At 36.0% G+C, this 26258-nt stretch overlaps 1 long non-coding RNA gene across 1 annotated transcript; it reads right to left on the bottom strand.

The window, feature by feature from the left end:
• Nucleotides 1-13688: 13688 nt before the first annotated feature.
• On the bottom strand, nt 13689-20399 carry LOC127841847 (uncharacterized). Its single transcript, XR_008031353.1, has 3 exons — nt 20308-20399; nt 19553-19687; nt 13689-13794 (listed from the first exon to the last, which is right to left on the bottom strand). It is a non-coding gene; the product is annotated as an uncharacterized LOC127841847 (long non-coding RNA).
• Between the last annotated feature and the right edge of the window lie 5859 nt (nt 20400-26258).

The raw sequence follows: 26258 nt of genomic DNA, 5'->3' as shown, positions 1-26258 counted from the left end.
ACCATTTATTTTCATTTGCTCATGTTATACAGATATAACAAATAAATAAATACAATCTTATTATCTCAAATGGCCATCAGTGTATAGAGAATTAAGCCTTATGATCATATGTTATAAAGGAGTCCTTATTAAGTTATCTGTTTTTGTGAAAGAAGCGCTTTTTTAAACAGAAAGTCAATAAAAATGTTGTTTAGAATACCAGCTAAAATGTTATGTTGCGTGGACTTGTTTGTTTATTTGATTTCTTGTATACTTTAAGTGTATAATCCTCATTATGCAGTACCAATAACTGCAATAACACTGAGGAGAAACAGGCTACCCGTATGTTGTTTACATTTCGTGACGTCATTTGACGTTGCAACGTCATTTCAGCCAAATTTTAAAATGCGATTGGTCAATAAACGAAAACTAAGCCAATGAAAACGCTTAAAAAGTATATTACACATGTGTAAGATAAACATTTATCACATGCTATACCCTGTTTCCCATGTAATACAACCATTACATATTTTGTTTATTATACATGTGTAATACAACATTTTTTTCATTATGTTTGCGTAAATATTTATTTAATTTGCTCATTTAAAAGCATGTGATAAATAGATCTGACACTCGTTGTCATATCATACCATATTTTATTAAACTCGTCCAGGAAATTCGTTAGCCAAAGGCTCGCTTACTAACACAATTCCTGAACTCGTATATATAACACTTTTTTAAATACGTAAACACCACCAGATATGTAATGACCCATAGCGTCTGAACTATATTACCTATGTTTGACATATAATCTAGACTAGTTAAGAAATAATACATATCTATTCTTATTTAGATGTGAAATATACCTGTCTGATAGTTAAATGTGTTGCCATTGTTGATATAAACAAAAATGTGCACTGTTAGTTTCATTAGCAATTAACCCACATGGTATGCGTATTGTAACCCACTCTCCATTTTGGATTATTTTTCATAAATATTATAACATGATAATTGATAACCCCTCACAATAATTTTGTTTAACAGTGCAATTGTTTCCAAAAACTTTATGGATTATTAAATATGTTATGTATACTTCTTATAACTGTATAATCACTATCCTTTCGCATGGCGTTTTAATATGTAAAATAAAACATGACTGAGACAGACGATGTGCTGTGTACAAGACGTTATACAGTTCTGTTCTGTTCTATAAAACTGATTAAAACAGTTTTTCTATAGCCACGTGATAATATTTGCTGCTTCAAGTCGTGTACACCATTCACTATACATATTCGTCATGTAAAACTGTGATAAATTGCGCTGAATAAGTTCGAAGAAAATTGGACAAATCAGTTCAATCAGCTCAACAATGTTTTACAACTTTAATAACATTGCAATATCTGTCTTGAAAATAGCTAAACCAATATAGTTTATACCAATTTGATCAGTGCTCATAACACAATTATTTGATAAAACATTTGTAAATAAATATTTATTTTAAATTACTAGCAACCTTGCACAATATAAAACTTAACACAATTAAGCGCAAATTTAGCTACGTCATTTCAGTTTTCTCACAATGAGCATGCTAAATAAGAACCAAACGTCTCAGAACTAGCCGTATGTTAGGCATGGAGCTCCGTAAACATGTTTAAACTCCAAATGATTTGAATTAATGGTTTGAATGGGTTGACACAAGTTATATTCATGGATGGTTTTGTATTTCATTTATGTCTGTTTCGACGCTTTAGAGAACTAAAATATGATTACGTTTAAAGTACATAAGTATGGATTTGCTATGTAAAACACATGTTCGCGTACAGATTATGCATTTTTTAAGAGACAGATCGCTTGTAACGCAAGGCGCCAAGCAAAAGTGTAATCGTTTTTTAAATGTGTTATTTTTTGCTGAATTAAGCATAATGTTTTTCAAAGTTAAAACAATACGCTAATTTATGAACCGTTTGACGTATGATGATGATATTGTGGGAATGCTGCGTTATGCATTTAAATGACTTGTGCACTCTAGTCACATGAATAATTACAGAATATACCACCAATGATGGTAATGAGGATGCACTTTTGGCGAATAAATTAAAAAAATGTTATTGTATCATTAGTTTTTCAAGTGATAAACAGCAGAAAATAAAACGCTAAGAGGGCATAAGATAGATAACTGGAAAAATTATTTATTATATACCTGTTTAATACTTTTTACAAAATACAGGTTGTATCCATCGTTGAAATAAAAAATCCCGTAATACTCTCTTCGACCCATTTAATGACGTCACATTACGCGCATCGAAAATAGAAATATTTTATATTACGAAATATATTACGTAGTACATAGTGTGACATCATTTTTGTTACGAAACACAATGGTTTTATCTAAACTCTAGAATTTAAGGACATGTCGGACGTGGTGTTTTTTAACAGAAAACTATTTGGTAAAAAAATCGAACGAATTCAAAACGTATTTTGGAGTGTGTGTTTATCATGCATAAATGTATATTTCGATAGGAATACAATAAAATAGTGTGATTCAAACTAAGTTTCGATAAAGACATGGAAGATAGAAGTGGAACTGGAAGTGCATATCGTTTTGAACAAGGTTTTTATTATAAACATCGGATTAAAATTTAAAGTTGTCAACTTAATTGTTATAAACATTGGATTAACGATGGCATTAAGGTAAGCGTGTCGGAAACCTGTGTTTTCCCGTTTTGAATGTGTACACGTTAATTTACATAAACTGTATTTATACGCGTCTTAAATAAACTATGGCGTACCGTTTTTTTCATTGTTTTGTCAGTTTTGTTAAAGTAAAAAATACAATTGTTAACTGTTTTCGTTAGTTGTTGTATATAATAAAAGGAATATTACGCTAGTCAATTGTTCCAAGAGTTTGTATCCCTCTCGTGGCTTGTGCTATTTCGCATCACACTCGAGGCTCCGCCTCTCGAGTGATTCGTCATCACTCAAGCCACTCGAGTGATACAAACTCTTATAACAATTGACTAGCGTAATATTCCGTATATATTATTCAGTTCTCATTGACAAATGATAAAAGTACGGATAAGATTGTAGCAGCAAAGCCGACCAGCTATCTAGGAAAATGAAACGTATTGTCTAACGATTTTTTTCTCATTAGTTTGTAGTAACATATAGATTTGTTAAGCTTGAGAGCATTCACAAACTGTTTATCCCTGCATTTGATGAACCATTAAGTAACTGTAACATGTTGTTCTTAGAGTCTAATTTCAATTTACTTAAGTACTCTTTAATTAATCTTATTGCTTGTTTGCATTGATCAATAAAACAATGCTAGTCCATTAAAAAAACAATTTTGTAAACGGCTTGCAAATGTCTTCACGAAAAAGGTTGGGCATCATATTTATTACGTTTGTGATGTCATGTATCATGTACATTCTTATCAGAATGAAATGGTAGATAACAAGTAATTTAAATAGCTTATGCAAATGTGATTGCACAAAAGTACAACGCAAAACTATTAACACAGGAATATAAGAGCTGAAGACCATTAATTTAATGTTATATAATTAACATACTAACGGCTGCCTAACAAACTAAAAGTCACCATTAACAACCCGATTAAGAATATAATTAAAATATCGTTATGTGGTGTGTTTGCTTTGATCTGATATCATATATAATTGTCCGATTAATACGTTACTAAATCTTTGACTTATTTCAAAATGATACTTAAACTGGAACAAAAGTTATAATAATTATAATTGAACAGTAATTTTACATGACCAGGCATACTTATCAGTTGCCATCAGTTCAATTATTTATATATAATGTCGTTATTTATTGCGTTCTAAACCAACGATATACTTATTTATCGCGAGATTTTAAAAGAAAACGTACACAAGCGAATGAATGTTTCGATGGTTTAAAGATGAACAATCTTCTAAGAGAAAGATTAGGTCAAAACTTAAAACTGCACTGCAAACAAAATTAATTGTAAAGAAATTTAGAACAGCGACAACCACTATAAATACTATTACTACAGCCAACATTTTTAATGTTCTATAAAACACAAATAAATTATTTTGTATCACCGACTATTGCGTTACTGTGAATATCCCTAAATTGGACTATAAATAATATGTTATTTAGCAATTTGTAGTGTTCTATTTCTGCTTTCAAACCATGGCGATCCTTGGGGAGAGATTTTTTTATTTAAGGGTCATATCGCTCAGGCGCATAATACATCAGCACTTTTTCATGTGCATTTACATAAAACAGACGACAAATTCACTTAATGTGAATGCATTTCTCTCTAAAGAAATTATTTACACTTTATATTGGTTTTCTGGTAGTAGTATTTGATTTGTTAAATTAAAAAAGCGTTAGTTTTTAACATAAAAAAATTCAATGCAAAATCCGAAATTCCTTCAATATAGAAATACAAGTTATTGTTATCATTCAATTAGATAAGCTACAGTAAGTAAGTAAACGATTTAAACCAATTCAAATTGGCATACGGTGACGTAAATTCAGTGACGCACAATTCGGTTTAAACCGGGTTATAATACATAAGCCCCATCCTTTGTATGCTCTTACCCTTTTATGCCCCATTCTTTTATTACTCTTCCTTTTTGGGCAACACTCTTTGTATGCTTCACATTTTTAAGCCCCACCATTTTTATTATCATTTTATTATTTGTTAATGTTCTCGTCAAAACGACACACCTGGCATGCTTGTATAAGCCAATGATGATTTAATAGAGTAACATACGGTATAACTTCATATTAGCATCATTTATTTTTATTTAAGAAGAACATGAATGTAATATAGGCTCAATGAAAAACCTAACAAATATTGATTACATTGTTTTTGTTATTTAACAATTGAAAACTTCGGAAGGCACGCTGTTTTGTCAGGCCGCGCGCATATAGGTTGGTGGCGGCCTTAATTTAATTGAAACGTGTTTTGTTTTAACAACTAGCAGTTTCACTTTTGGCTGGTTTGACCTGCTTCCAATTATTGTGGCTCCCGATCTTGAATTTTCTTAACGTACATAACTGTTGCGACTGAAACCAGCATAATTGGGAGCAACATGTTTAATAAAAGTTTACGTGTTTGCACTATAAAGAATATTTAAACAAATACACTACAATTAGTTTATTATTAAGTATGCATTTTAACGATTATAGTTATTTTGACCATAAATTAAAAATAGATACTCAAATAATAACGCCTCATTCGAGATGACATACCAAATAATGATTCAATATAGACATCCGCTTTCCAGTTCGACGCCAAATTATGCAATTTTAAAGTAACCGTTGGAGAAGGGGGACATTTATCATTGAGTAGCCCACACTCTGGCATATCCGGCGGGAAGTATGCGATCCTGGTTCCATTGTCCAGCACGGTAAACGATTCCCGGCCATTACCCCAGCGAATTGGCATGTTCCCGTGTTGCTGCAATATAAATGTAATATTTTTTGTTAATGCTGTTGTAAAACATTAGTGTTGTGAAATCATTATTCAAGCACATGCACCTGTTATTACAGTCTCGTGCAATTCTACTACCAGGTCCAACTCCCTTGCACTGCTGCTCAGGTAGAACAGATATGCGACCTCGTGGAAGCTGCCGTTCGCGTCCATGTCAAAGACGGAAAATGACGGCAATCGGTCTTTGTTATTCTTGCTAATTAGTACAGACCCTGTCAAACCTTGAAACATATAAAGCGGCGTCATTTATGTATCAATATATGAGCGGCATTATGTGAAAACCTGGCTTATTGCATGCGCGTAAAAAATCGCCCTTGAATAGCATGTGTCATCCGGACAGGCTATCAGGGACTATACGTTCCGCTGTGTATGGAATATTTCGAATAAATGAATTATCCTCCAAACGAAAATCCAGTCTAGACGTTAAGAGTCGTATTTTGATATGTAAGGCACATGCAATCAGCCATGTTTTCACAGAGCGCGGCTAATATTACATATTGTGAATTCAGTGTGTCTAGACCGTTAATAGATTTCTTTCGAAAAAAGTTTTCAACACACATGCAAGCAGAATCTTACAAAACATACATTTGTATGCATTTTATATGTTCATATTCTCATTTGAAATTAAGCACATCATCGATTTAGCAGTAAACTTTAAAAAATTGACACATTTAAGAAGTGGCAACACATATCATAATACATATTATGATTTCAAGGGAGTGTTCATACGTTTGAGGAAGATATGACAATTAACGTTATTCAACGAGCATTTTGTAAACACAAATACGCATATCAATTACGACAAACGTTAGAATGACATGATTGAAACTGTTCCATCACTATGTAAGCCGAGTTGGTTCTGGAAGATCGTCCGCACGAGGTCATCGCCGCTGCTGGTCCTGTTTTGCGTCAGACTCTGGTTCAGTACCTTGGCGTACAGATACACTGCGTCGTACAAGTATACGGCGTACTCGTCGGGCTTAAGTCAAGAATGGGTGATGTTAACTCGTGTTTCCACATCGATTGCCAAACAAACCAAATGGGCCGTGTTATGTAAAAAGGGCTTTAATGCATGTTCGCAAAGTGTCGTCCCATTCTAGCCTGTGCAGTCTGCACAGGCTAATCAGGGACGACACTTTTCGCCTTAACTGGATTTAAGCTAAGAAGAGACTTTTTATAAACGAAAAATATCATAAAAACGACAAGTGACGTCCCTGAATAGCCTGTGCGGACTGCACAGTCTTAACTGGGACGATACTTTACGCACATGCATTAAACCCCCTTTTCACAGACCATGGCCCATATATGTTTTCTTCATTTTATTCTAGGCATCTAGGCATGCAAGTCAGCAGAAGTTTGTTACTGTGGTCTTAAGAAATGATAGTTTGTGCAAATAATCGAAATGTGGATTCTTAAATACTACAACGTGAAGTGAAAAAAAGCTTAATTTTTCATACTGCAAGGTATTAATATAGAGAATAATAGGTTGGTGGCGTGGATGGAGAATGGTTATCTGGCAAGTCGGGGGGATTTTTCGGGTGAGTCGAAGCGAACCCGATAAGATCCTCCGACGAGCCAGATAACCATTCTCCATCCACGTCACCAACCTATTATTCTATTTATCATGTCACATTTATAATCTAATCTTATATATTTAGTTTTCAAGTATTTTTTTGTTTAAATATTTAATATGGGTAACAGCACGCGCGAACAAAAACATTGTGACGTCACGTCATGCAAAGCGCTTGACTTGACATTTTGTTAAACAACACAGAAATCGAGTTACTCGTTATTACTTCAATACACAAAGAAAAAATTATGCTTATTTAATAACGATGTTTAAACCAACAGTTCTTTACATGTATTTGGTATTTTATTAATAAACAACGGACAAAATTGTCACAAAACCAGGTTTTCATTGTGAAAAAAAAATCTGATTAAGGGAGAAAACTCAAACTGAACTTTTGAAATGAACAAACAAAATTAACCCCCTTTGTAAGTTTGTTTTTAAAAAAATCTATTTTTAGTCGTGGCGGCCTTGACATTGGAGATATTGACGAGATTATTTCGTGCGACACACCGTCCAATGATGGTGAACAAATGTGCCAAATGATTTTAAAATCTCACAATGAATGACATAGTTATGGCCAGGACAAGCTCATTTATGGCCATTTTTGACCTTTGAACTCAAAGTGTGACCTTGACCTTGGAGATATCGACGTAATTATTTCGCGCGACACACCGTCCAATGATGGTGAACAAATGTGCCAAATGATTTTAAAATCTGACAATGAACGACATAGTTATGGCCCGGACAAGCTTGTTCCGCCAGCCCGCCAGCCCGCCAGCCCGCCAGCCAGCCAGCCAGCCCGCCAGCCAGCCAGCCAGCCAGCCAGCCAGCCAGCCAGCCCGCCCGCATTCGCCAATCTAATAACCAGTTTTTTCCTTCGGAAAACCTGGTTAAAAAGTATATTGTATTAATAAAAACTATTAAATGCATACGCATGCGCGGAGAGCGACTGACGGATATTCGCGATCACGTGGTCAACTAGCCTAGTATCTTTTGGGTTATTAGGTTACCTGGTTATTAGGCTGATTTAAAGGCATGTGACAGGATAAAATTTTATATTTACTGTTTTATAACGGATTAATATCGGACGTGGATGATATCGGCATAGAGAAGCCGATATTATATTAAGTCACGTACATTTGGAACTATTTTTTAGGAAAGTTGTCAAAAAATAAATAAATAAACAAACAATCGATCGGGTCAGTGTTTAAAAAATATTTGATGAATGACGGTTATCAGAACTTCATGGTTTCAACAGTTCTGACGAGAAATAAGCAATTAACATACGAAAATAGTATACATGAAAAAATTTGGAACCGTCATTGTGATAAAACAAAATCACGTAATTACACTGTCTAGTTCAACAATCGCCATCTTAACAGTCTATTGCAAGATAGATAACTAGCACGTTTAAATGAGAAAATCTTACTTTAAAATCCACCATTAAAAATGATCGATAAGAGATGAAAGTGTCGATCATTTTGAGCTAGTATATTGCATATGTTGGCAATCGAGTAAGCATTACAAAAGATAAATAAACACTAGAGTAGCATCATAAACGCAAATGTGGGTGGTGCCAAAATAGTGCCATCGAATTTTATCTGAAATTACAGAACGAGGGTGGAGTTAGTTTGTGTTATCGGTAAGTGTTCTCATAACAACGACTTTTATCACAAAATTACACAAATGCTTCGTTAACAAGACAGATGCATAATATAAAAAATAATGTCAAAGTTTTAAAACTTGAAATGACATCGTATTTAATCACGTCATAAACGAAATATTTTAAAAACGAGGCCAACATAGAAAGACGTTGGTACTTTACACGGTCCTACTAAATGCTGCTAAGACGCACAAAGACGCACAAAGACACACAAAGACGCACAAAGACACACAAAGACGCACACAGACTTTACATTCCACTATATCAAAATTAGTATAAATTTGTGTCTCGTGCATGTTAACAATGGATATTGTTTAATTAAACAACATATATTAACATTCTTATTTACCTTAACTGTTAATCATTTGTCAAATAAAAATAACAAATCAATGATATCAACATATATTCATATATTAATGCACATTTATTCATCATTTTATTTGGTTAATTTTTCTTAATGGATTTAATAAGAAAAAAGGAAACATAGTTTGATAGTTGTGTTTCTTGCCTAATTAATAACTATAATTATTAAAAAAATATTCTGAACGAGAACTTAAGGTTATAATACGATCATCAATTAAGTTTCAGTCAGTCAATACATATCAATGTGTGATTTACAAATGTATACATATCTTTTACAAAATTGAAATGAATATCAGCTTACACAGAAGCTTGTTTCCAAACGAAACTGTAGTTGCCTTTACAAATAATTAATCTAACATAAAACTAACGTTCTTAGTAGTTCACAAGTGTCGAATGAAAATAAAAAAGCTCATAGTACTTCATGGCGATTGCCAGATATTGACATACGAATGTTTTGGTGATTTAACATTTAATAAATACATAACTAACCACTTTCAATGGCCTGGGCATGTCTGTCTTTCTGTAGAGGTTGTTATACGAGTAGAGGGCGTTGCCGTACCACATGTGCTCCGGGATCGTCTGACTCAGTGTGAACTGCGGAAAAATAGTGTGTGTCACGAAACTTATATCCCATAATAATTAAAGCAAAGTTATAGTCGTGGATTTTAAAAATCCTTTTTTTGGCCGTATGTATTATCAACAAGATATGTCAGAAAATATTTTGTCTCTTTAAAAAGACAATAGGTGTTTAAATAATTAATTATATTATTTTTGCCATACATATATACAATTAAGGTCAAACTGGCTCGTTGAATTGCTTTTCGGTAATCCGAATTTTGCTCGATAGCTATTAGCGAGACTTCCGGGATGCAAGATTGTTTCGGATACCATGACTCATGATTTTTTAAAGGTTAAGTCCATCATTATTGGATTATCAGTATAATTAAACGAATAAACATGATTAGAAAATACTAGTGCGTGTTAACGAAAATCATAATAATAGAAGTACATACAGAAGTACATGACATACTCATCATTTGAATGGAAACATATGTATTTGTAATAGGTACATTAAATAATTCGAAGAAAATATTTCGACGAATACAAAATAGCGACGACGATTGCACAATAATACATACAATAATTTATGCGTTTGTAGAAACACAGCCGCGCTCTACTCCTTGTAATTATTGAATGATCTGCACGATGAGCATTTTTGAGTTTTTGCGTGTTTGATTGACATCAGAGGTTGTAAGCGTGTGACTACGATATTAGTTAGTATAAAAGCATCATTTTAAATAAACAATAATCAAATTATAACGATAAATCAACTTCTCTGAAAAAAGTAACTTCACTATCAAAGATATATATATATAACAAGGTATTCAACTCAAAATGACCGAAAACAGGGTGCATCGCTTTGAACAGCCATAAATTCATCAATTGTGCAGTGATTTCCATGAACTCGGTCTTATTCAACGCAGAAATGAATTTCCATTTTTGAAATTTACATATCTGGTAATATTTGTACAAATGCTGGGTCAAATTTAAAGAAAAAACACACAAAACATCATCATAATCATCATCATCATCAACAGCATTATCATTGTCGTCATCATCATCATCATCAGGGCCGCTATGGCCGTTGTGGGTAAATGAGAATCGATGACACAGAGATCCTGGAGGGGTACTTTCACGTCGTGCATCAAGCTTTTCTTCTGACGGCCTCGATGGCAACCTGCCTCTAGCGAGCCCTGAAGCGTAATCTTGCTCACATAATCATGTCTGGTGACCTGTCAAAGCCATGCCAGCTTTCGTCGGTTGATGATCTTGTCTTGTCTTGACTAGCCATTCGGCAATGCCGAATCCTCCCAGAACCGTAATTGGCCATCATACCACCCGCGGTCGAACGCTTTCTGTGTTACATTGAGCTCCGTCCAGCTCTAAATCCAGTCTGCTCTTCCGCAAGTACTTCCTCGGCCTTATTTTCCAGTCTGTTTAGGATGAAGCGAAACATGACTTTCCTGGTATGGCTGTAAAGACTTATCGTACGGTACTTCTCGCACAGCTTGAGTTTTCCCTTTTTCGGTACGGGGATGAACAGAGACTGGGCCCCTTTCCTTTGACAACTAATTCTTTTCCAAGATATTGGAGCATAGTGCCCTCATTACTGCAGCAGTTGCCTCGCCTCCGTCCGTAACCAGCCCGGAGGGAACGTTGTCTTGTCCCGAAGATTTGTCAGCCGTCATATTTGGCACTTACTCTCCCACCTCCGGCTTTAGAATGGGCAGACTTTCGTTGTCGGCTTCTGGTCTGGTATCGTTCTGAACGAGACCAATGTCTGGTTAAAGAGTGTAATTATATACAGTTCCCTGCTCTTTTCGGTCCACCTGTTTAGGACTGAGGCCCTATCGGTCAGAAGGTAAGCATCAACATCTGCTACAATACTTGTATTTTGCTTACTGGTCTTAGTAAGGGTCTTAATGGTGATGAAGGCTTTCTTATATTTTATTCGGTCAACTCTTTGTTAATACGTATACACTCCACTCCTTGGCATCTTTCATCTTCCTCCTCACCTCCATTTTACTTTCTGGTATTTCTTTGGCGGATGACATCATTGACATGACTTAATTGATGTTGTTAGTGACGGTGTCAATGACATGGTCTAAAATTGTCTCTGACCATACCTTGCAGCCGTCTGGGCAAAACCTGGCGTTCCAGACGCCTTGGACGAAGATGATGCTGCCTTCGGAACTTACGCTATAAAGCGCTCGTACATTTCCTAAAACTTTTTTATCTCTTCGATGTCTCACTGAGCTACGGATGGATATGAAACTGCTAAAGATTGTGGTGCAACAGATGTCGCTGATGACTACTTTCTGCCCAACGATAAAAGCAACCACGTGCCGATGTTTTGAATCCTCTCGCCTAAACCATATCTTGTGCCATTTGTCCGTTGTTGTTTATTGAACGCAAAGCAATCTCACCAAGGCTATTCCGAAGATGCCCAAACGGTAGCGCTTCGGCTCGTGCCTCAGTTAGTACGCATGTATTGTTTTTACGTTACATGTTCATATTGTTGTTCCTTTTTGTTGCCATCTGGTATATACATATCGATATATGTACATGTCTCTGCCATCAACATAAAATACTCAAATGTAAGATTAACCAGTTTGGTTATTTGGCTTTTATAAAAATATTGATGCCACATGTATCTTAATATTCTATAAAGGGGAAAAGTCAAGAAACTAAGCATACATCATCAATAATAGAAATATGCTATAAACAGTACACAATATCCAAGTGAAATTACACATATTGCATTTAAATTTATTTGTATATTTTATTTTCAAAACAATTACCAGCCGCACATTTTCAAAAGCCTGTCTGGCAATCACGTCATTTTCATCCCCCCGCCTCCACAATCTGTCTTTCCCGAAGTTTGTTTCCAATATATGCTGTGTCGCTATCTGCAATTGGTCACAGTGTATAGTTACTAGAAAATACACACCATAAAGTCTAGAAGACAAAGTACATACTTTCTATAGATCTGGCATGTATTAAACCTATTTATTTTTACTTCTGACTACTTTCAGATATACAATACAAAAAAACTAATGCTTCAACTGATACTTATATTGATTTTAAGTGAATAATGGTGGTGAAGTGTTGCAATATAACGGTGTGCCTTTTTCTTAAATTTCTTTGTTTACGGGTATCCATATTAGCTTAAATGGTGATGTTTTTTCCCACTCAAATGAATGGGATACTGTTACAGTTTTTTTAATTTAATTTTCCTTGAAGCACATATTTCTTTTCGTTTATTTTTTCACACTTTAAATATGGCGTAATTGCGCTTAATAAGCAAACACGTTAACATAGAAGTTTCCAACACGCCATTTTTAAACCGTCGCCTATTAAAAATCATCGACTTCTAAAAGATCGTAAAATTCAGTCTTTTATTGAAGTGTATTATTAACCGGTTGTCACTACAATAAGGTATTCTGTCAATCACTGTTATGCATATGGGCACGTTACTCTATTATTAACAATCGCCATCAATAAACGCACAGTTTTATGGCCAGGCGAAGCATATCGGAAAAGAACCGTCCAGCACAAACTGACGTTAGATCAAGACATGGATATAACTTTTTATTTTTACATACCCTTCCGTATGTGTAAAGGAACTGATAATCCCCATTTGTCATTTTGAGTTTATGCGCTTGCAGCATCACATTCCGCAGATTGAACTGGTCAATAACGAGAAGGACAACTAAAACAAAGCGGACCCATATATTACAATGTCTTATTGACTGACGCTTTCTGCTACTAAATTTATTTAAGAGCTTATTTAGTTTTTAACGACTTGAACAGATTGCAAACTACATGTTACCGGGCAAAGGAACTTTAGAATCGCCAACTCCAAAGCGATTCACACATTTTACAATAGTGCTATTCATCACTTATATCAATATCCGAAAACTGCATTACTTCTTCCCTCGTGCTTTTCGCTGTTCAATGTTGCGTCAATGTCGGTGTACTTATTATCGTCATCGTACTCCATCGCCTTGTGAAGCTTATGAACCTGTTTAAAACGGAAGCCGATTGCGTTGAAGGAGCTCAGTGTGGACTCCAAGATCTCCGCCAATGCGTCATATTCCTTATTTTTATCCCGAACGATGATAAAGTTCTTCCAGCCTGTATCTTTCAAGAATCTGGTCGTGAGTCCACCTGTTCAGTAAGAAAAAATAAATTCTGCATGAAAACGTTCTGGCAATTTATTGAAAATTGTTTTTCTATTTTTTTTAAATGAAATAATCAAGCGGGTCATTATTAAACAAATACAAGAAATTTTGAAATAGAATGCAATTTATTCCATAGCATTCCTCAGAAAATTGAAATCTGACGTGTTGATCAGTATACGTCAGCTACAGGGACAATCTCGGAGAAAATACCAAGTGGTTCTTAAATTTTTTATTTTAAATTTGGTTGTCAGATAAAACAGGAGATCCTGACACACAGGGAATCAACTCGAAGAAGTCAAACTAAAGGAAGCCTCTGATAACTTGAAATTAGTTGGCAATAATATTGCATTAAGAGACATCAAACACTCTATGATGTAAGGCTTCCGGGTCGCACAAATATGATCATCCGTTAGATCAGCGATCCGATACTTGTGGTATTTTTGAGGAACAAATTCTCTGTCGTTAAAGGCACAAATGAGTTGAAGAACATTGCGCAGCAGTTGGTCGACCGATGTACAGCTGGTGCCTTGGGCGGCAAGCACATGTTCATGCCGTGTACATGACATAGTGGTTCCTTGTACTACAACTACACGGGTTACCCTTTAATAATATTCATGGATTTTGTCAACGCCGACGACAAGTTCACTTGTGCGGAAGTAGTCCGAAAGTGATAAGCCGGTGGTGTTCAGTGTTCAACAACAGTTTTCTTAAGGATATCATAAGTGTAGGACCTACCTTATCCTTACCCTTTACCGATTGACGACCAACAAATGTTGTTCACATTCCATGAAAAACATTCCGATAGAGTCTTAAACAACATACTTTTCAGAAGCAATAGATCAATGGTTCAATAAGAACGCGTTCTGGATTTTAATCCCGTCGACGTCTACACTTGGCAATGCTGCAGTCTCCGGAGACAATTACGTGTTTGTGATTGCCATGTTGATTTCGTGTTGCTGCCGTGTTTGTCCGTGTGGGTGCCGTGTAATCACCGCATTGATGGTCTTTGGAAGACCGTTTATGCCCGAAAATCGATAAAAGGTCCACGGATCGCCTCCTATCTTGATTCTGGGCATCAAGGACGATCCGGGACTGGCTTATCCACCCTGCCATATAGGGCAAGGGCTTTACTTGTCGTGCGGTTTCGAGTAAGAATGCGCATTCAAAACAATACACAAAATACACATTAAACAGCAAATCAACGACATCTCAGACTTAAACGCACATTTACAAGTTCATAAGCTAAAAAAAGAGATAGAAAAGCACATTATCTGACATTAACGTGCTATTGGAAATGTTAACTACCTTATCATTGTTTTTATATATTTAAGATCTACTGCGCATACTGTTTTTGCTTCGCTCTTTTAATTAAAAAAAAACAAACATGTTTTTGTCATTCAGGGATTATTCCTTGTGCTCATATCAGTTAGTAACACATTTGTAGGTTGTTCCTTGGTCTATGGTTTTTACATAGTCGTATTTGTGCGTATTTTCCCTTCTTTTGGTGTTTACACACAGGTAAAATCGTGACCTTGACCCTCAACACCAGCCATTTTTGTTTGTTTACATTTCCCTGGACAGGCTGTTTTCAGGTATTGTGTTACCTGTTTAATGAGTAAACACTCAAATAGCTAACGTCCAGCCAGAACAGTCTCCTGCGCTTGTGTTTTGAAAAGTTTAAAAGCATGCGCCGCTGCGGCCCTACCCCACCTGTCAAACCATCACGTAACATGTAATTATTTTACTTATGTATTTACTTATGTATTTTACTTATGTCCATGTCTCCCGATGTTGAAAACAACCCCAGTATCCAGTATCCATGTGGTTCCTGTAGTATTGAAGTAAGAGACAATGATCCAGCCATTGAATGCGACTCCTGTACAAATTAGTTTCACATCAGCTGCCATGACATCAGTCAGACTTCATATGATGATCTTGTTGCATGAGGCTCGTTTTCCTGGGTTTGCTCGATTTGTGATGCGGTGAATTTTTCTACCAACTCATCTTTGTCTGTGAATTCCCTGGAATTGCAATATAGCTCTTCCACTTTGAGTGTCTTCGCACTGACTTACCCGGCTGAAGACGACAATGTACCAGGACGCCAGCCAAAACAAATCGTCAAACTTTATACGATAAACAGTATCCAAAATAAGAAGTTATTATAGTAGATTGTCAATTCATAGTGAATAACAAGAGATGTGTTTGTCAGAAACACAATGCCCCATATTGCGCCGCTTTGAAGACATATATTTGATCATTGACCTTGAAGGATGACCTTGACCTTTTACCACTCAAAATGTTCAGCTCTATGAGATACACATGCATGCCAAATATCAAGTTGCTATTTTCAATATTTTAAAAGTTATGACCAAGGTAAAAGTTTTTGGACACATTCAATGAATGAATGAATGCCTGAATGAATGACAGACAGACAGACAGGTCAAAAACAATATACCCCCGATCATTCGATCCGGGGGCATACAAGCCTGAATTTATATCCCTACTAGATCACCACCAACGAGATTTTGTTGTAGGTACAGAGTCATGGTTACATAACGATCATAAAGATAATGAATTTTTCCATAATGTTTAGGTTATTCTTCTTTTAGACAAGACAGATCAGGCAAAGGTGGCGGAGTATTTATCTTCGTAAAAATTGCCATAATTGCCACCGAGCAAAACAACTCAAAACATATTGCGAGACCATATGGGTAAAATTGATTTTTGAATCATGTTAACCTTTATATATTGCTGCTTATTACAGACCTAAAGAAGCAGAAATCAACAGCGCCTTGGAATTTAGAAAATCTTTAGATCTTGCAAGTTAATAAAAGGAAATCTATGGATCCTTGGTTACTTCAACTACTTAAAATTCTCATGGAGTACAGTTCATGTTCCATCTATTAAACCCAATTGTAATTTTATTAACCATTATGATGATTTCATTGACTTACTTTCAGATTTTGGAGTGACTCAAATAGTTACTGATGGTACAAGAGGCGACAACATTCTTGATCTTATTTCTCACTACAAATCACACATTAACAACTGATATTTCTTGTCTTCCAGATATCTCAGACCATCAAATTGTTTCCTTGACAGCCAGTGTTAAACCAAAACAAACGCGTCAAAAATCTAGAACTTTACATTTATGTAAGAAAGCAGACTAGGATGGTTTCAAAGAGTACATTGGGTATGTGTCTAATGATATGTTGTCTAATAATTCAACAGCACCAGTGGAAGTCATTAGGGAGAAATTGTGTAATGCTATATCTACAGGAATTTCAGACTAAGTTCCCACAAAAAGAATAGGTCCAAAAGTCTTCCTACCGTTGATAACACAGCCCATCAAACGCTTATCGATGAAGAGGGACAAACTCTACATCAAAATGAAGAAAGAGAGAAACAACAAAATTAAACAAACATTTTTTAATCCAAAACACAAGATCAATAAGACCATCAAATTGTCATATGATAATTACATTATATATATATTTAGGTATAAAAGACTAAAATGGAGAAACAGATGAATCCAGCTCAAAATTTAACATAAAAAATCTTTTCATATTAAGCAAGAGCGCCAAACAAAATGCATGCGGTATTTCGACATTTTATGATACAATTTCAGGTACAACACAATCCGCAAATAAAGACAAAGCCAATATCCTGACCCAGCAATTTCAGTCAGTTTTTAGCATATGTCCCCTCTACTCTATATCAATCTTATTTTCCAGCCCTGGAAAATTCTAATGATCGTTCTTTTTCAAGTAGCAGATACCCTATCATGCCAGAAATTACTATCTCGTTCAACGGCGTTCTGAAGCTCCTTTCCAACCTGAACCCCCACAAATCTGCAGGTCCAGACAACATCAGGCCACTAGTCCTTCAAAATCTTCGTCATCAAATCTCACCTATACTATCGATTCTCTTTTAGAAATCTCTTGACACAGGTATTTTACCAAAGATTTGTGCCACTGCAAATGTCGTACTTCTGTTAAAAAAATGAAATAAAGAAGATCCTGTCAACTATTGACCTATCTCAATAGCATGTATTCTTTGCAAACGTTATAGAGCATTATTAGCTATCTTCCAACCTCACAGCAAATTTTAACAAACATATCATTTTGTATGACTTTCAGCATGGTTTCAGGAAACGTCAATCCTGCGAAACTCGACTTATTCAACTTGTCGACTAACTGGCTTGCAATCTCGTAAATGGTCATCACCCAGATCTTATACTTCTAGACTTCAGCGAAGCTTTTGATAAAGTCAGCCACCTTAAATTACTTTTTAAATTACAGCAACATGGAGATAATAAACCTACAGTTTCCTGGATCAAGTCTTTTCTCATAGGTAGATCGCAAACAGTTGTACTGGAAGGAGAACGCTCATCAGAAGTCTCTGTAACATCGGGCGTGCCACAAGGCTCAGTACTTGGTCCTTTATTCTATTTTTGATACATAAATGGCCTTCCTGACTCTATCTCTACTCAAATTCGTTTGTTTGCAGATGACACCGCTGTATACTTGGCTATTAACAACTTGCAAGATTGCGCCTGTCTTCAAAATGATTTAGACAAATTAGTACATTGGGAAAATCTGTGGGACACGGAGTTCAACCCTAGTAAATGTGTCGTCCTTATTATTTCTAAGAAAAAAAAACCATAAATTCATCTTCAATTACAGGCTACATGGACAAATCCATGAAGTCGAAGACCGTGCTAAATATTTAGGTGTTTCTATTTCAGATAATTTTTCTTGGAACAAACATATTACTAACATTAGAACAAATGCTAATTAATCTCTTGGTTTATCAACAGGAATATACAAACTAAAAATGAAAACATCAGAGAAGTAGCCTATAAGACCTTAGTTAGACCCCAGGTAGAATATGCGTCCTCTGTCTGGAGCCCACATACCAAATATAATACCGACAACATAGAAAAAAGTACAGCGCAGAGCAGTCCGCTGGGTGAAAAACAACTACTCATCCTACAGCAGTGTCACCGGTATGCAGACTGAGCTTGGCTGGCAGACTTTAACGGACCGACGTGATCTATCCCGAATGACCACGTTTTACAAGATTGTGTATGGCCTGGTAACCATCTCGCCGCCATCTTGAGAGGATGACTCGTCATATGCACCCACTCTCATTCAGACAAGTCCATACATCAGCCAACTACATTAAATATTCCTTCTTGCCTTACACCGTAGTTCTTTGGAACAGCCTACCTTCCTAGGTTGTACAGCAGTCAGACCTAGAGGGGTTTGAACGTTGCCTTAGCCCCACTCTACTCACTTGTCGTCCCTGAATGCGCAAAACATTGTTTTTAACAACTTTTAACCTATAAATATGTTTCCTCTTGTAAAACACTATCACACTTTTTTTCACCTCACTTTTATGCTTTGAAGTCTCCCTTTCAATGCTTTTAAACCCCTTCTAATCTTTCACTGACACGCTCACCTATCAGTAATACCTGCGAGGGGAGTCCGGCAGTATTGAACGATATATATATATATATATATATATATATATATATATATATATATATATATATATATATATATATATATATATATATATATATATATATATTAATCCGGGACTATATTTTCTATGCGAACTACACAGGCTAAACTGGGGCACACTTTACGCTTATGAATTAAACCCACTTTTCACAGAGCACGGCTTATATATATATATATATCTTGATAAGTTAGCGGCGGTTCATTTAATATACATACCGAGAGATTAGACGGGTGTCATCGTTTGTATGTACGTGGTCAACACGTCCTTGGTCTTAATCATCTGCTGCTGCGACACCCAATTGATCACCGCGACGTTTCTGTACGACATCAGCTCTCCGATCGGCTCCACAACTTACAGCAAAAAGACAATGTGCAGTGCATCCGGACGATTAGCCGAATTTTACCCGATCATTTTATGAAAATCGAAAGTTGATTGGTCCACTTTGTCAAAATTTATAAAATTTCCATGTCGATATATGGGCACACCTATAATTATTATTTATCTGGATATACAAAATTAAGGTTGATGTCTGTTCATATTGTTTAAAGATACAAATCTTAAATCCCATAAAGTTAAAGATATAACACAACTTAATACAACTTGGGTTGATATTATACACGCATATTACAAATGCCTATGTAAATATTACTTTACAACCTTAACGTAGCTGCATGTTGATATTAAGAATTGAGCCTATATGGGGATACTGAGATGCACACTAAAGGATCGTGTATGTAGTATAAGGAAACACTATATCTTAATATGACCCCTAATTGAACTCATGTTAAGTAAACATTACAAACAATTTGGAACGAAAAGTATCTAAATGGGGCAATGCCGATAAAAATTATAGTATACTTTGGTGTATTTATAATTATAACTCATGTACATGGACCATATTGTTTTTGGATATAATGACACGAAGTAATATTTTAAAGGATATATTTGCTTCTTATGATAATCAGTTTACCATCAGGGCAAGGCGGGCCGATAACGACGTCAATAGTCCGGACCATCAAGAGGTCCACCAGCGCTCCTATCCCATGCTTGCTGCTACATTGCCTATCCAGAACAGTCAGGCTGTGAGAGAGAATCTATATCCCGGTAACATAACTATCCAGTTTGGGGATCTCCCCATTCATTATAGAGAACATACTAGCAAATGATGTCAAATTTTTGTATCGAACTGAACGGTCAGTAAAACGGTTATTTATTGTCAGGGTCTAAAAAATGTATGTCAAGGTAAATGGTCAGTTGATTAACTACAGAAAGTATACTTATAATGTATAAAGGCCCCAGGTGTGGCCATCTATACCATTATGATCATGCAAGTTTGGAGAAAAAATAGTCCATGATGTTAGAATATAAGAAATCGCTTTCAAAAACAAACTACATGTTTTAAAATATACGAGAATATCTTTAAGTAGAAAAACACATGCACAAGCAAAACTGTTACAGAATTTGCATATATAGTTGTATCATTGTACTAAAATTGTATTATGTATTAAAAATCATGACCCTTCAACTAACGGAAAACAGCGATTCAACAATTATTCTTACCAAAAATTTAGTGTTTTAATTGATATATTTTTAAATAATCCTTGATAAAGTGTATTGACATTGGAAAAGGAACTTAAATTCACACTTAACTTAAATAAATTCTCTCCGTACTCTATCATAGACTTAGAGTCGAGCGAATTAAATGTGCTGTATAACGACCAAGACAGTTTGTAAAAAGGACACAAAGGGCGGACATTCTTTAAAATTATAAGAATTGGTAATTGGCTATCACTGTCCCACAGGTTATTGCATACAATCTCATTTCTGAAATGGACAAATCAGTATTGCACGCGCGCCTTTTCTTATCTTCAAGCACGTTATTTGCACGTAAGGCGAGATCGAATATAGTTGCGACCCTTTTATATGTTTATATAGTGTAAAAATGTACATATATTGATATGATAGATATAGCTATAAACACAAAAAAAATTCATGGTGATGCCTGCATTGGATTTGGTCGTGCTGTTCACCGTGATGTTTGATTTCTCTGTGCTGTCCCGTACGGTCTTTCTCTTTCATATAGTCTGTTGGTGAGATCTTGAAGTTCACTGCCGGGGTCACCCATGAGGTTAATATCATTAGCAACTCTAAAGTTGAGGATGGGTATTCCACCGATCATGATAGAGGTGTAGTGGTCATGCAGAGCCTCATACATTATCTTCTTAAGGAAAAGTTTGAACAGGATCATAGACATCCCTGACGGACGCCCATTGATGTCCTGAAGAAGTTTCCCTGCTTTCCGCTGAGAAGCACTGCACTGGTGGCGTTTCCGTAGAGTTCTTGAATGACTTTATATGCCCTTCGTCAATGTTAACTCCTCTCATAATATACCATAGGCTCTCATGCCACTCCTTTGGCCACTGCTTCTCCTCCCAGATCTTTTGGCATAGTGCCGTCAATTCTGCAGTCATTGCCTCTCCTCCGTGCTAAACAGCTCGGAAGGGACGTTGTCTAATCCCGGATAATGTTTAGGCCTAAGACTACGCAATGCATCCTCCACCTCTGCCTTAAGTATGGATGGACTTCCGTCGACCGCGTCTTGTCTGGAATCGTTTTAAAGGAGACTGTTTACCGGTTAGAGTGGATATTTGTAGAAGTCACTCCAGTATTCATCCTATCTGTTTACGACTGCGGTACTCTCGGTTCGGGGATTCCGGTCAGCGTCTGATATAACACTAACCTTCGGCTAAATGGTCTTCGTGGGGGTCTTAAGGGTGTTGTCGGCCTTCTTACTGCGTCCTGAAGTCATCTCTTTGTCGATGATGATACATTGTTCCTCAATCCATTCCTCCTAGGCCACTTTCATCTTCTTCCTAACCTCCCTGTTTGCGTTCGGGTAATGTGCCCTAGAGCCCTGGGCTGTTGTAAGTCTCATACTGCAGCTATCTTCTTTTGTCACATAGGTTCATAATTTCGGTCGTCATCCATGGTTTATTCTTTATTCTCTCTCTCCAAAGCACCTCTTCGGCAGATAACAGTAAGACATCAAGTAAGATATGTTTTTGCTTATGTTGTCTATGTACTTGTATATGATCTTCAGGGCTGCCAATTTGCCAGCTTTTTGTGCTTGAAATACCTCTGCTATCACTGGATCTTTCAATTTCTCCAGGTCAAATCTAACGCGAGGGTTCTTTGTGATGCGCTTGCTCTTTATCTTTAGGTGTTGAGAAATAAGTGATGGTCAATGCCGATGTCTATATATGAAACACTAGTTATTGCAACTCATCTTATAAATATTCTTACCAGACGTCATTTCATACACGTGTACAATGATTATGTACATGTCTTATCAATATCGCAGCCAATAGTACAAAGTTTCATCTATTTCCTGGCTACGATGCAATGTTTTATCAGCAGTTTGGTTTATCTGCTTCAAATTTAGTTAATCTACGTACTGGGGTTGTTCAATAGCATTAAGGTATATTATTGTATCATGCATCAAATTCGATATTGTAATTAAAGAAACATGGCAACTATTATAGAGCCTTACTTAAGGTCATATTCCGGTAAGATGGACTCGTTCTTAATTGTCTCGATACCGTATGCTAGCGCGGCGATGGAGGAGGAAGCGTTGTATCGAAATATCTCGAGAGGGTATGCATGTAGAGGCACCATCCATACGATCTGAAGCGTCTTGTTTGCGCCCTGGCACAGTAATCCGTAGTTCAATAGTAAAGCGATACATAGTAGAACATGTTTACAAACTTTGTCCACAATATCTTCCTTCTTGCGCTCACACATTATTGAGTAGGTGAAACACGATTTTAGTTTGCGGTCAACTGTTGCGTGTGTATTCCGTTAATCCCAGTGCATCGAATCTTTTCGATTAAGGACATATCACTTCCTGAAATGGTCAGAAGTGGTTGGGGTAATGTTAAAGAATAATTCCTTATAAAAGCATTATATATATCGTTTGGAGCAATATGCATAATTAAAATAGCATATACTTCAGTGATACATGAACCAGTTGTAATGAAATCTTTCAAAAAGAGTAAATAATCACATATTTTCACCTTAAAAACCACTTTCTTCCTGGGCGACCAAAGTCCTTATTTTCTTATTTTCTTCATAAATCCACTGTTACCAGCTGGAACATACACCACTGTAGAACAAAGTGTTAGAGTATTATTAAATATAACACACTAGAAACACTGAAAAAACATCATTTTTTTGTAAAAAAAATGTAAACAACTGGAGTCAAAAAATAGTACACTTGAACAAGTATGGTGGGCCAGAAATGATAATTTACACACAAGAAAATAAAAGATACAGAAATATTGAAAACATTTTAATAAAATCTCTTTAATGTTATAGCATATATTAATTATATATGAATAATGATATATGAATGTGTTTGTTAAAGAGATGTTTTACACATTTTCAAAAGTTTTCGATAAAATTTATATTTATCATTTCTGGTCAACCATACTTTTTTCTTTCTATTTTTGGACAGTTGTTGACATTTTTTCTTACAAAAAAGGATGCTTTTACCCCTTTTACCCCACCCACTTCTGACCATTTCAGAAAGTTTTATGTCCTTAAATGTTTCTTTTCTATAGGTTAACATCCAGATGAAACTGGTTCTAGTTTTACAAACACGGAATACACAAAAAACGTTAATCTGTGAAAAGGAGTATAATAAGATACAATGTAGCTTGGTTTCGTGTAAGATTGAGTCCCTATCGGAATGCGCGCCTCGAGGTTGACTTAATCTTGCCTACGATCCTGTATCACTAACTTATGTAAGCAATGGTCTAGACTACGAAATACAGTTAGTGCCATCGTGGTTACACATTAAAACCCAGAGGGCGACAATATGACAGTACGATGGCGACAATGCGATAGCACGATGGCGACAATGCGGTAGTACGATGGCGACAGTGCAACAACGCGATAGTAAGATGACGACAATCCGACAGTTCGACAATACGATGGAGACAGTGCGATAGTACGATGGCGACCATGCGATAGTGATATCGTACTGACGCCATCGTATCATCGCATTGTCGCCACCGTACTATCGCGTTATCGTACTGTCTTCATCGTACTTTTGCACTGTCGCCATCGTTTTGTCGCACTGTCGTCATCGTATTGTCGCATTGTCGCCATCGTACTATCGGACTGTCGCTATCGTATTGTCGCACTGTCGCCATCGTGCTATCGCGTTATAGTACTGTCGTCATCGTATTGTCGAATTGTCGCCATCGTACTATCGCACTGTCGCCATCGTATTGTCGCACTGTCGTCATCGTACTATCGCATTGTTGTCATCGTACTATCGCACTGTCGCCCTCTGGATTTTAAAGTGTAACCACGATGGCCCTAACGGTATTCCGTACTGGACAGATATCAGTGATATTAAAACAAATTTGTATTTGTTTATAAACAAGATAAGTATCGATGCAAAGCATCAAATGGCGTCGGGAATTTCAGTGTAAAAGGCACTCAATGAAGTTACATGGAACGATTTTTTATCTACTGTAAATATTAATATATTGGCCGATTATTTTAAACAAAATAGAAAAAGATACTGGTATAACCATAATCTATGATTTTGTGTTATAACCCCCAAATAACCATTATCTATGATTGTGTGTTATAACCCCCAAATAACCATTATCTATGATTTTGTGTTGTAACCCCCAAATATTTCATAGTTCATTTTATTTACATTGGTTACCTTTTTTTACTGGCATCCGAGTGCAGTTTTCATTAATGGAACAGAACTGTGTAGGTTTTAAAAAATCTGCTTCATCTTGTAAGCGTAATTTCATATTTTTCTCAACTTCAAGTGGAGATGATTCTGAAATTATTCTTACGTTGCTCATTTACAATAGGGGTTGAGTACTCATTGATATGAAAACACTGTAAAAGTTTTAATGTGTTTACGAACCCTCCTCTCACACATATATTTCATGGGCTTAATAAAAACAAAAAATGGCTACAATAAAACAGCATATTTATTTAAACTAAAATGTCTACATCAAAACAAAAAGTTAACATAGAACACAAATTAAATAATTTGATTCTACTGGGGCTCGAACCTTGGGCCTCTCACATGTGAAGCGAGCGTGTAACCACTACACTACGGAACCGCTTGAAAAATCACCTTCTAACTAAGATATTAATAAGCTATTAATAGTTGGTTTAAATATAAACCCGGAAGTTTAAACGCTGGATAGTGAGCGGGGTTAAAGGTCCATACCAAAGGGTCCATACCACTGGAAAGATACGGGTCAGGCCTGCGGCCTTCTATATATGGTTCTTAAAAAAAAACCTGTAGGAAGACTTGATAGTAATGAAACTGGGGTGCTGTGATGGTGCTCCTCATTGATAAGCGGCTGCTTCCTTTATCAAGACTCATTATACCAATTAATAATACGTGTCGCGCTTCGCGCTCTTTAGCGCCTTTATTAGTAACTAGGTGGTTGCTATGCTAGTGGAACAAAGAAGGTTTTAATGTGTTTACGAACCCCCCACCCTCTCACACATATATTTCATGGGCATAATAAAAACAAAAAATGGTACACTACGGAACCGCTTGAAAAATCACCTTCTAACTAAGATATTAAGGTAGTGGGAGCCTAATGGCTACTTTTCCAGAAACACTCTTTGTTATTATTTCTACATAGTAAACTAATTGCAAAACTTAAATACTTTTTACCAGCCAGTTAACTTTTTATACTTGGTTGAATACACCTACCCATTGACTTGGTTGGGCGTTTTCTATGGATTTACCTTATATCCAAAATATATAGTTTTTTTTAATGGGATATACATATATTTTTACAATTAACTTAATAAACGTACTCGATTGGACTTTGTTAGTAGATACAGAATTAAAAATATGTCATTGAAAGA

The sequence above is a fragment of the Dreissena polymorpha genome, chromosome 8 (genome assembly GCF_020536995.1).
Source record: "Dreissena polymorpha isolate Duluth1 chromosome 8, UMN_Dpol_1.0, whole genome shotgun sequence".
In the NCBI taxonomy this organism is placed as follows: Eukaryota; Metazoa; Mollusca; class Bivalvia; order Myida; family Dreissenidae; genus Dreissena; species Dreissena polymorpha.
Note: the sequence above shows the minus strand (reverse complement) of the source record. Positions and strands in the feature narration are given on the sequence as shown.